Source organism: Sinohyriopsis cumingii, chromosome 8 (assembly GCF_028554795.1).
Source record: "Sinohyriopsis cumingii isolate HCF-2022 chromosome 8, ASM2855479v2, whole genome shotgun sequence".
Classification (NCBI taxonomy): Eukaryota; Metazoa; Mollusca; class Bivalvia; order Unionida; family Unionidae; genus Sinohyriopsis; species Sinohyriopsis cumingii.
The window spans coordinates 124,293,909-124,304,652 of record NC_142968.1 but is presented as its reverse complement, the minus strand read 5'-3'; positions in this window follow the sequence as shown (position 1 = coordinate 124,304,652).

Here is a 10,744-nt window from a genome sequence, read left to right as displayed (position 1 = left end):
GATTGGAACATAATAAAGAACCAAAATCGTCTACTAGTATCGTATTAGGCGGATTTGTTTACATGGTTGCAATATACGCCGCGTGGACAAGACGTATCGATCTAGATTTACTTATATGAATACCAGCAGTTCGGTACGGTACATAGCAAAGGCAAGATTTTATATAAGAAACACAGCAAATAAAACAAAAACAAACAAGAAAACAAACCTAAAGATAATGGAATTGGGCTGCTTGGCTTGATTAAGGGCCATTATGACATCAGATCGGTAATGCAGAGTAATATCATTACGGCGATATGGATTTCAGCTTCAAAAGCCTTATATAACCATTGAATTTATCTTGTAATCACAGGCACGTATATACGTTATGCAAGTGCTTAAAAAAAACATGATTCGCTTCTCCCACGTTGGGAAATTGCAAGTTACTATATAAGGCCAAAACAATTGCAAACACGTTGACAGACAAACTAGTAAATAGTTACATGCTTTTCTTTGTTTGCTAATCTATCACCTCTTTTGTGTTGCTAAAGTCTTGGTTCCGTATCTGCGTAATAACTGGTCAGTGGTTTGTCAGTTCCAACAAACACTTTCTTGAATTCCACCATGATAATCGTTTTATCCTCAATAACTATCGAACTTAGTTTACTAATAATGTTAAGACTGCTGTGCCTCTGCAAGAAGATCTGGATAAACACGTATTGGTGTATGCAACCGTAATGAAATTATTGTATCAACATCGTGGTGGATTTGTCGATTTTCTCCACGTCCATTTTATAGAAACAATCGCGGAGTATTTACATGCTTGACTTTTGGTCAATGTCCGAATGTTTAAAGGTGTTGATGATAAAATGCCAAACTGTCCTTGAGTTCAAGGTGGTTCCAACGGTTTGTTTCTACATTGTCCTTCTTTTTATTGTTTGAGGGTATATAAGGTATATATTTGTTCTCAGTAGCGGAATAGCGCAAAAAAAATAACTTTGAAATGGCTTAGAACAATTCTGTGTAATTACTTTCTTTGACGCGTATTCCGTTGCCAAGAGTGTTTTTTTATATTATATTCTAATGTTGAACGAGAAACATATGAATCATCGTTGTAGGTCGCTCGCAGCGAGATGCCCATATATCTCGTTGTACATGGGTACTTTACCCTTGGTTTTTAGTATTCATGTTATCAAATACAGGCACAGTGATCCCCTAGATGGTGTTAGATAGAGGACACTTTCCATAGGGGTAAGTAGTATATTCCATAAGTCAAATTTGTAATTGTTGTTGTTGTTATTGTTGTTGTAGGGTTTAACGCCATTTTGAGCACAAGATATGCTATACATGGCGGTCAGTATTAATGGCGGAGGAAGAACCCCGGAAAGAACCACCGACCCACGAGAAGCTACTGGCAAGCTTTCTCACATAACAACATAGGCCGTACCCGCGACTCGAACCCACGCAGACAGAAGTGAGATGCCAGTGATTCGTAACGGTGAGCGCTTTAGACCACTCGGCCACTCGCGGCCCCGATTTGTAATTGAATCTGTATTCTAAATGACACATATCGATACACTATTTGTACCTTGCATGCTTGGGATTCAAACTTCTGGAAATTTATACGGTGTTTGGGTACAGAAAATTATCGGTTTGATAGTATTCACCATTGAGGGCATTTTACTGACGTAGAGATAGGATGATAACATGCATTTTATGCATTTGTTGTTTTTTGCCGTGTTTAGTGTATTTCTATATGTTTGTTATGATTTAGAAGATGTGTAGATTGTATTATTAATAACGTTTATTCAACATAATACGATGGCAATATCTTGTCTATTTGTAGCTGGAAGGGCTGGTAACATATATTTGATAGAGCGGACATCAAAAAGCCGAAATAGGGCTGGCAAGGTGGCAGCACCAGGCTGATAGTTGTGTAGTGTGGCAACCTATAGATTTTAATGTGGTAGCTTGATCTGCAGTGTGGCAGCGTAGCTGTTAGATTTAGCAGCATAATGGACCTTGTGGCAAATTAGTTGGTAGTGAGGCAGAGTAACTTTTTAACAGTAGTAAAAAATATTGAAGAATATGGATTCCGGACTGAGCAAAAGGAAGTGAACAGTGATTTATAATTATATTGATATCTTGTCCTAATAATAACGCCCATTTCTTTAAATCATGCGGTTGTATGAACCATGCTCATTTCTTTAGAGCATAGAGCATACGGTTGTATGAACCAAGCTCATTGCTTTAGGGCATATGGTTGTATGAACCGAATTCATTGCTTTATCAAACGGCTGTGTGAACTATGTTCATTTCCTTAAAGAATATGGTTGCAAGAATCGTATTCAATCTTTTACAGTGTGTGGTTGTAAGAATCGCGTTCTTATGCTGCGTGTTTAGGCTCGAAAAAACATTAACACATCAGGTAGTGAAAACAACAAGCTTTGAAAAATATAATAATGTATTTCCCTGGAAAATTCTGTACAAATGAAAAAATATGAACTTGCGGTTTTAAGAATCAAATCCAAAAATAATCCGAGAATAAGTCACGAATAAAATTTTAGAAGTCCTAATAATAAAATGTTCTAATGATTTCAAGTTCGAGTCCCGACGAAGAATCCAAGATGGAAGACGACGACGTATGTTGTAACCCGTAGTGTACTGAAGTCTGCAGTTCCTTGACGAAACAAGAAATATCACTCCGGTTTCGGAAATCCGAAATCCATTTTTAAAAGATCTGTCTTTGTTCACGATTTCCTTATGAGCACATGTATATATCCAGGAAAAAAATAATTAATCCTTTTGAATCAAAATAATTTGAAATAACTCCAAACGAGACAACAAACACTTTGCAGCGTACGGTAAAAATCTCAACTAACTGAGAATATTTCTCTAAAACACAGGTTATATCGTATTCTAAAACTCAGGTTCGAAAATCCCCAAGTTGCGAAGCCGATAAAGGGATCACGTGATCACGTTTATATCACGTACGCCTAACATGACCCTGACGAAAACCAATCATTTTACTCTAAGAAAATATTTTTTATTTACTTCTAAATCATGTAGTCCCATCTTGAACTTGAAAACAACCAATACTTTTAAAATAAAAAAGAACTTATTTATGTGGCTGCTACTAATTTTGAATCAAGGTCAGGATCTAGGTAAACACATGGTGTTTACTAAAACGAACAGTCAAGGTCAAACTATTTTCTAAAAAATAATATAGGTTCCTATGAAACATTATTTTGACATATAATGATATTCAAATAAATATTTTAAAACTTACAAACAGTTAAATCAGATATAATTATACAAAATATACATAACATCATTGTTTATCATACAGTTACATGAGCCATATTTATCGTTTTATATCGTGCATGAATCATGTTGATATATTTTGATCTCGTATTCAGTGTGGTAAATTTCATACCATTTGATGAGTGATTGTGTTTTACCCACATGTTTATGAATATGTGTCTATTGAATTGTCGATGTGTGAGGTAAATCCTTAATTACGGTTTACGTGTTTGTTGTCCTATATTATTTTAGTTTCATAAACTTTTTCATTCGCATACATCGCTTTCTGTGTTTTCATCGATACCAGGTCCATTTTGTTTCAACCTTGTTATGCTGGCGATTGGAACAAACTCGCCATAGATGTTAAAGTCACTGGTCAGCTGATCAGAACTAAATTGGAAAATTCCTCAGCCTCATTACCGCAATCAGAATCTGTTATTTATATGCAATTTTAAACACAAATGTCAAAGACGTATGCGCATCCATTTGAGGTTGCATGCATTCGAACTGAATTCAGCTTTGTTATCTAATAGTTAAATTGTACAAGTGAAAATTTGATGATAAAGCAAAACTCAGCCGATCATTTACTAATATTGTTTTTGTTCCCGACTCGCAAACAACTTTAACTTATCTCAGTGACTCGCACAATATAGTCTGTCGGATAGATCATTATCTTTCTTCACAATTTGCTCATTTCGCTGAAAGTGTTACGAGATTGTGAGGGAGCGATAACACTTTTTTCTGGTGGAAGGTGTGTCTGATATGTGATCCGCCACATCTATGGTGCTTTGGTTATCGTTATGTAGGAGATGATCGACCAAGGTGCCGTTGCGCGCATCCAGCAAACAAAAATGTTGTGTAAATATATATTTTTGTAACTCCTAGTACATTTTATCTAATTTTTGTAATTCGTATTCATGGCTGTAAATTGTAATTTCCCATTATCTTCAGTTGGATTTTGACTACGTAACTCTTCGAACGTATCTTATGTTGTACGTAATATTATTCGAGTTGTGGAGCTTTCGTTGGGACCGTTCATGGGAAATAAAAGGTTCCTATTTCTGGACTATCATCTGGAACAACTGTGAATTATTTAACGATGTTCTGGATGACGCAATTCTGACGTCACTAAATTTGGTGGACCAGTATTTCGGGTCTTGAAATTCATTCGGAACTTTCAATTATTTTGGGCTTTCATTGAATTTTATTAGGTTTACTTTGGATTCACTTCATAATATTGAACGTTCCTCGCATTTTTATTGATAAATTATTTGCTACGTTTTAAAAATCGTGTTGGTTTTTCTTCTTGTTATTTTTTTACCATTGGGTCGTAACAACAAAGTAAAATATGAAATTAATTGAGTAATGTATCTGAGCAAAGATAAAGAATAGTACACGATCCCTCGTATGTACAATACAGCTATTTAATTAAATACATAAAGTGAAATTGAACATGACACATTGAATGATATCCTTTGTCTTAGAGACATAATTACAAAATTGATGCTAAATGTAATTAGTCGTTATCTTATTGCAATAAAGCACGTCATCATATAAGTGACCGACACAACAAATTTCATCATATAATCGTCATTTACATTGGATATAGACGTAGTAAAGTATAAAAAGAATAGATTTTTGTTTGTGTCAAATATTCTTCAAAAGATTCAATTTCACGTTTTTGATAAAACAGTACACTTTTACTTTTACTCCAAAGATTTTAATAGAAAAAGCTATTTGAAAATTGTTGCAAAATTGCTCTGTGTATGGGAGCGTTTTAGATGGTATTTGAAATTAATCTATGGTCAATATAGGTAAAGGTTCGACACTAATACTAAACAGTACCACATTAACCCATTTAGCAAGTTTTCTTTCGTTAAAATTGTTAATCTATGTTGAAAATGACGGACCTGATTTTAAAGTCAGAATATATTAAATGCAATTTAATAGCCTTGTGGGGTAATCATACCAGAGATCTCTGAATAGTGGATATATTCTTGTTAGCTATATCTGTTCACCCAGTGTAAGTCATACTGAGTTGGTAACTGGAATATATGATGTATTATCACTTTATTCACTCTTTATTGTATTCTATTTACCGAATCCAAATCTGAAACAAAATTATGTTTTTCCTCGTACACCATTTTGATGTCTGCGTAGCAAATTATACTACATTTAAAGTGTATAAATCCCTACGAATAATGAGGTATTAAAGTTGATAACTATGATCACAACCACACGCTTAATTTTGTTATGTATTCTTAAATTATATAGTTTGATTAACTTTGGTCCATGATTATACGTTGTAAATAGAATATTTATATAGCTAACCTGTGTCCATGATTAAAAGTTACAGTTCAGAAAATGTTTTCTTTTATATATTCTTGACTCCTGAAATATTTTGCCAACATCCATTCAGAAGGAGTTAAATGATAACAATATTTCAGCCCCAGATATCCATATATCCCACACCCATTGGAACTAGAAAGAAAAGATTCAATTCTGCATAAAAGGTATTTGCAAGTGGATGTATTGACCTAGTAATGATCATATTATAATACACTTTTAATTTCCTTATTTGTTTATATTACAATAGTGGCCTTTGAAACAAGATTTGCCATAATGTTGATCTGATAGATTGTGGAAGTGAAATTTGTGTGGCCATACTGATGATTTGAGAGTCACAGTTCTAAGTAAGCATTATGACGAGAAATGTGTTGTTTGGTTTAAAATTAAGATATATTGTTTCATCAATGAATATGTCATCACCATATTATTATTTGTAAGTTATATGTATTGATTCAAATAACAAATCCTGATGCAGTTTCATAATACAAGCTAATACCATTGTAATGTATATTTAATTTAATTGTTTGTTTGTTATTTATATGTTTTGTGTTGTTGTGGGGCTTAACGCCATTTTTCAGCAAACGATTGTTATACATGGCGGCCAGAATTAATGGTGGAGGAAGAACCCGGGAAAACCCAGGAAAGAACCACCGACCCACGAGAAGCTACTGGCAAGCTTTCTCACATATCCACATTGGCTGAATCCGAGACTCGAACCGCCGCAGAGGTGAGATGGCAGTGATCCGTAATGGAGAGTACTTTAGACCACTCGACCACTCGGGGACCCATATGTTTTGTGTATTACTTGCTATTGTAATGTAACACTGAATGTTGGACATGACCTTGTCCAAAATGGAGTTCATTTCTGCTTGACCCAAGCTGATTTTTTTACTTTATTCATTGTAAAAACTCACACATAGCTACATTATTCACTCTGTCCACGGGCTTATTATCAGGATCATTATTATTAGTAAAGGTAAATATATTTACTTGGGTCAACATTTTGGAATTTCCCAAGTGAATTATACATCGTCCAGGTTGTTATTGTGTAAACTTCAGGATCATTCTAGAAGGTTATTTTTCATTAGGTAAGGATTTTACTTTTTATAAAATGCTAATTGTGACCTGAGGTCAAGTAGAAAACTATCTAATTTATGATTGTGAGGACTTGGTCATTCGTGTTTATACATCAAGCACTTTCAAGTTGTATATTATATGTTGCGACCATTAGTTTTGGGCTGGAATCTTTTTTTGCCTCAATTATTGAATTAAAGTGATTATTTTCTTTGGAAATACAGGACTTTATTTTACTAGGACTTGGGTCCGTAATTCGTGGATTGGTTTTGGATTTAATTCGCGATATCGTAAGTTTTTTTGTCATTTTCACTCTGTATTCTAAGAAAATAAATTATTTGTTAAATTTTATAAAGCTTTTTTCTTTCACCCTTTTCTGTTACCTGATTTAAGAGCGTAGCCTCGTAAGAGCATTACGTCATGCTAATGATGCTCAGTTAAATGTCACCCTTCTTAGTTACATACTAAATTCTGTGTGTGTGTGTGTGTGTGTGTGTGTGTCGAGGAAGGATGAATTTACGTGTTAAAAACATTGCCCATGAAAGCCAATTGTTGACGTTAAGCACACGAGTGTGCCGCCTTTATTTTTTAGTGGCATGTCCCGATTGCTGCGTAGTAATGAGACAACGCAAAAATTACTACATGAAACCAGACTGTTAAAGACAATTATGGAAAAGGAAGCAGTGATTGGCAGAAGAGCACGAATTATTATTATTATTATTATTATTATTATTATTCTGAGATGTTTATGACATATCTTAATACCACTGAGATATTCATATTCATGCCAATTCCCTTATTAATATTGTTTGGTGGCATATGTGTGTGTATGTGCTTTGGATTTTTAACGTAGCTTTAAAATAGTTTCACTCATATCGCTACTATGTCTGCAGTGTGGCAGTTTATAGTGATGTCTAGGGCTGGGGAATCATCCCGCAGACACGTGACATCATGCCCCACCTAGTCACATTATCCTGACACCAGGCCGACCAGTCATAACACTAACTTATTAATGCTGAGCGCCTAGCGAGACAGCTGTTTGTACCATTTGAACAAGTTATTGGTATGACTCGGCCAGGGTTCGAACCCGCGACCTTCCACATCAAAGGCGAACGCTATAACCACTAGGCCACCGGAGCGGTGTTTGGTAGCATATAAGAGCTAAATCCAATCAGCACAGTAAAACAGATTAAAATTTCTGGTGCCGTGTATCATATTCATGAATTCGCCTGAGCACAAGAATTTACCACAAGCCACGCCAAAAAAAAATGTTCTTCGCTTTCATAGTTCAAAACCGAGATTGGAAGCGCGAATATTTCAAGAACGAGTCAATGTATCTGCTCCTAATACATGTTAAATTTCAATTAAAATTAGAGACCCTAGACGGTATCTTTTCATTTCGAGCTTTGTTTCAAAGTTCTAAATTTATTTGTTGTTTTTTTGTTGCTTCTTTTCTTTTTTTTTTTTTTCTTTTTTTTTTTTTCTCTTTAAATATGACTAAATTATCGTTTCAAGGTTCAATGCGAAAGCTTCAGGTCCCTAACGAATATTTATATATATTTAGGGAAAGGGTAATCACTCTTGCCAAATGACTGATACGATGCAAACAGTGCCGTTTATCGTCTCACAAGCGTAGAAATGACTAAAGGGGTTTAGCTTAAAGGAGCATGAACATATGCAGAATAACTCCAACTTGGAAATGCGTTTAATCAGAGAAGCTGTCATTCCATTCATTCCTAATTAATACGTTAGCCAAGATGACATATCCTTCCAGATAAAGCGAGTATATATTTTCAGTATTACTAACTTTCTTTATGTCGTCTCTCGAGAACTTTTGTCATTCGACAATGCATGTAAAATATATTTTGTTGTAACACATATCGAATTTGTTAGAAAATAACCTAGCGGTATAATGCTTTTCCTTAGTTATCGGTGTACTTGCGAAGTTTAGACTAGCAGGGAGGCGGCGATAACGATACTGTTCAGATCCTAGAAGGGATTGGGTATTCAACGAAGATTCCATTTAGGTATCGCTTAATAATTTAAATATATTTGTATTACGCTACAATTTTCATTGGCTCAAATTCTCATTAAGGTCACTCAACCCTTTATTTACAAGAAAACAGCACAACAGCATCGGCATGAGAATAAAAAGAGACACGCAATGCCATTATATTTTTAACACTTTAAATAATTGATTGTCAGCAAGATTTATATCAATAAGAACATGAAATATATGAAAACATTCACCATTTCTAACGACATGCATAATACGACAATTGTTGATCAGAAACATATTTACTTTTTACTCTAGAATCTACATCCTTATGCACTAACATATCAGTTTGACGTTGTGGAGTTAATTGTCTGGTTTTTATTTTTTGGGTACAATTACATGTTTTAGCAATGTTATGCACATGATAGGATGGCTATACATGACGGCCAGTATATATATATATATGAGTTAATCTGCTTAATATTCACCTCATTAAAAGGCATGAAAGGAAAATATATGAAATCTCTCTTCCTCCTCCTCCCCTTCATCACATTTAGGTTCATTTTGAAACGCATATACTATATCACTAGCTATATTTCATCCATGAAAATACATGTAGCGTATGGATAAAAATTGTATTTATGCAACCGATAAATTCGCAATCAATTAATTTCAAATAAACAATCGAAGACATTATAGCTCGCATGGACCAAAGAGTTGGTTAATTATAACCGTGTAAGAATGCTCCATTTTGAAATTTTTTATGTTCTTATGGGTTTAACGCGATATCTCAACACATATTTGGCTGAAAGTACAACTGCTGGGGAAGTACCCTGGAAAACCTCGGTACAAACGACAGACACACGTAAAGCTGCTAGCATGTTTTATGATGTTCCAACATTGGCCGAGCCCGAGACTCGAACCCACAAGGCAGAGGTAGGATTGCAAACATCGGTAACGTGAACACTTTACACCAGTCCGGCCACCCGGGGTCCACTAATTTCAGATAAATAAATAATACAGTACTTGACATTAATGATGACTAGACCTGACCTAATGGGAATGGAAAGTACGTGGAAAGACGAACACAGCGACATTTTAACTATAAAAGTGACGTAGCGCAAATCCATGTATGCTATAAATGCTTGCGTGAGAAATCAATTGGTATAGTTTATTTTTGTTTAACCAATCTTAGCATGATAACTGATAATGCATATGTAATCGTCTTCTCTATTTTAGTATCACTCGTATATTGATTAAAATGAAATTGTAATAAACGAGGGGCAAGGTGAAAGAACAGCCGAGATCTGCAACAAAGTAGGATGTCACAAGCTACATCATCTTATTTGACCCTTCACAATAGTGTCCGCATTCCCTTAGTGTTGAATATATAACCCTTCAACCAATGCTGCATGTACACCAAACCCAAACTCTGGTATGAATCGGAAAGATAATTCGAAATCTCTATGGATATAATGGACTATATTAATATTCTTTCCTTTACTTACACGAAGTTACATTGACAACTTATTCAGGCTAAATATTTTTTGGATCTTTGAAACTATCGTCAGCAAAATTATCATGATTGTTTACAGAAAGTGTTGTTTTTGGACCAGGAATACTATTATATTCAAAACTAATTAACACTACGTAATAGTTCAAATAGCAGCAGAGTGGAAGCAGAACCAAAAGACAAAGACGAAAAAGGGATGTTAAGATGGCCAGAACAATAACAACATTTAGTCTCCTGTTTTGCCACAAACCTGGCGAAAAACATTGCAGGGTTGACCAGGAAAGATTGCTATGGATATCAAAATGATCGCCCAAGTCAAATTCAACACAATACATGTATGATGATAAGTCAAACAGAAAAAAAAATGAAAGAGTATCCATAGGACGGTTGGGGTCTCATCTCGGAAGAATCAGGTTTGCATCAGTGGTATAAAGACTTGCGTGATCGTTTTTTTCCCTCCATTGACTCCTTTAGAGTTCCATCGCATATTATCTCTCTTGGCCCAGATTCAGAACTGAACTGATGACTTA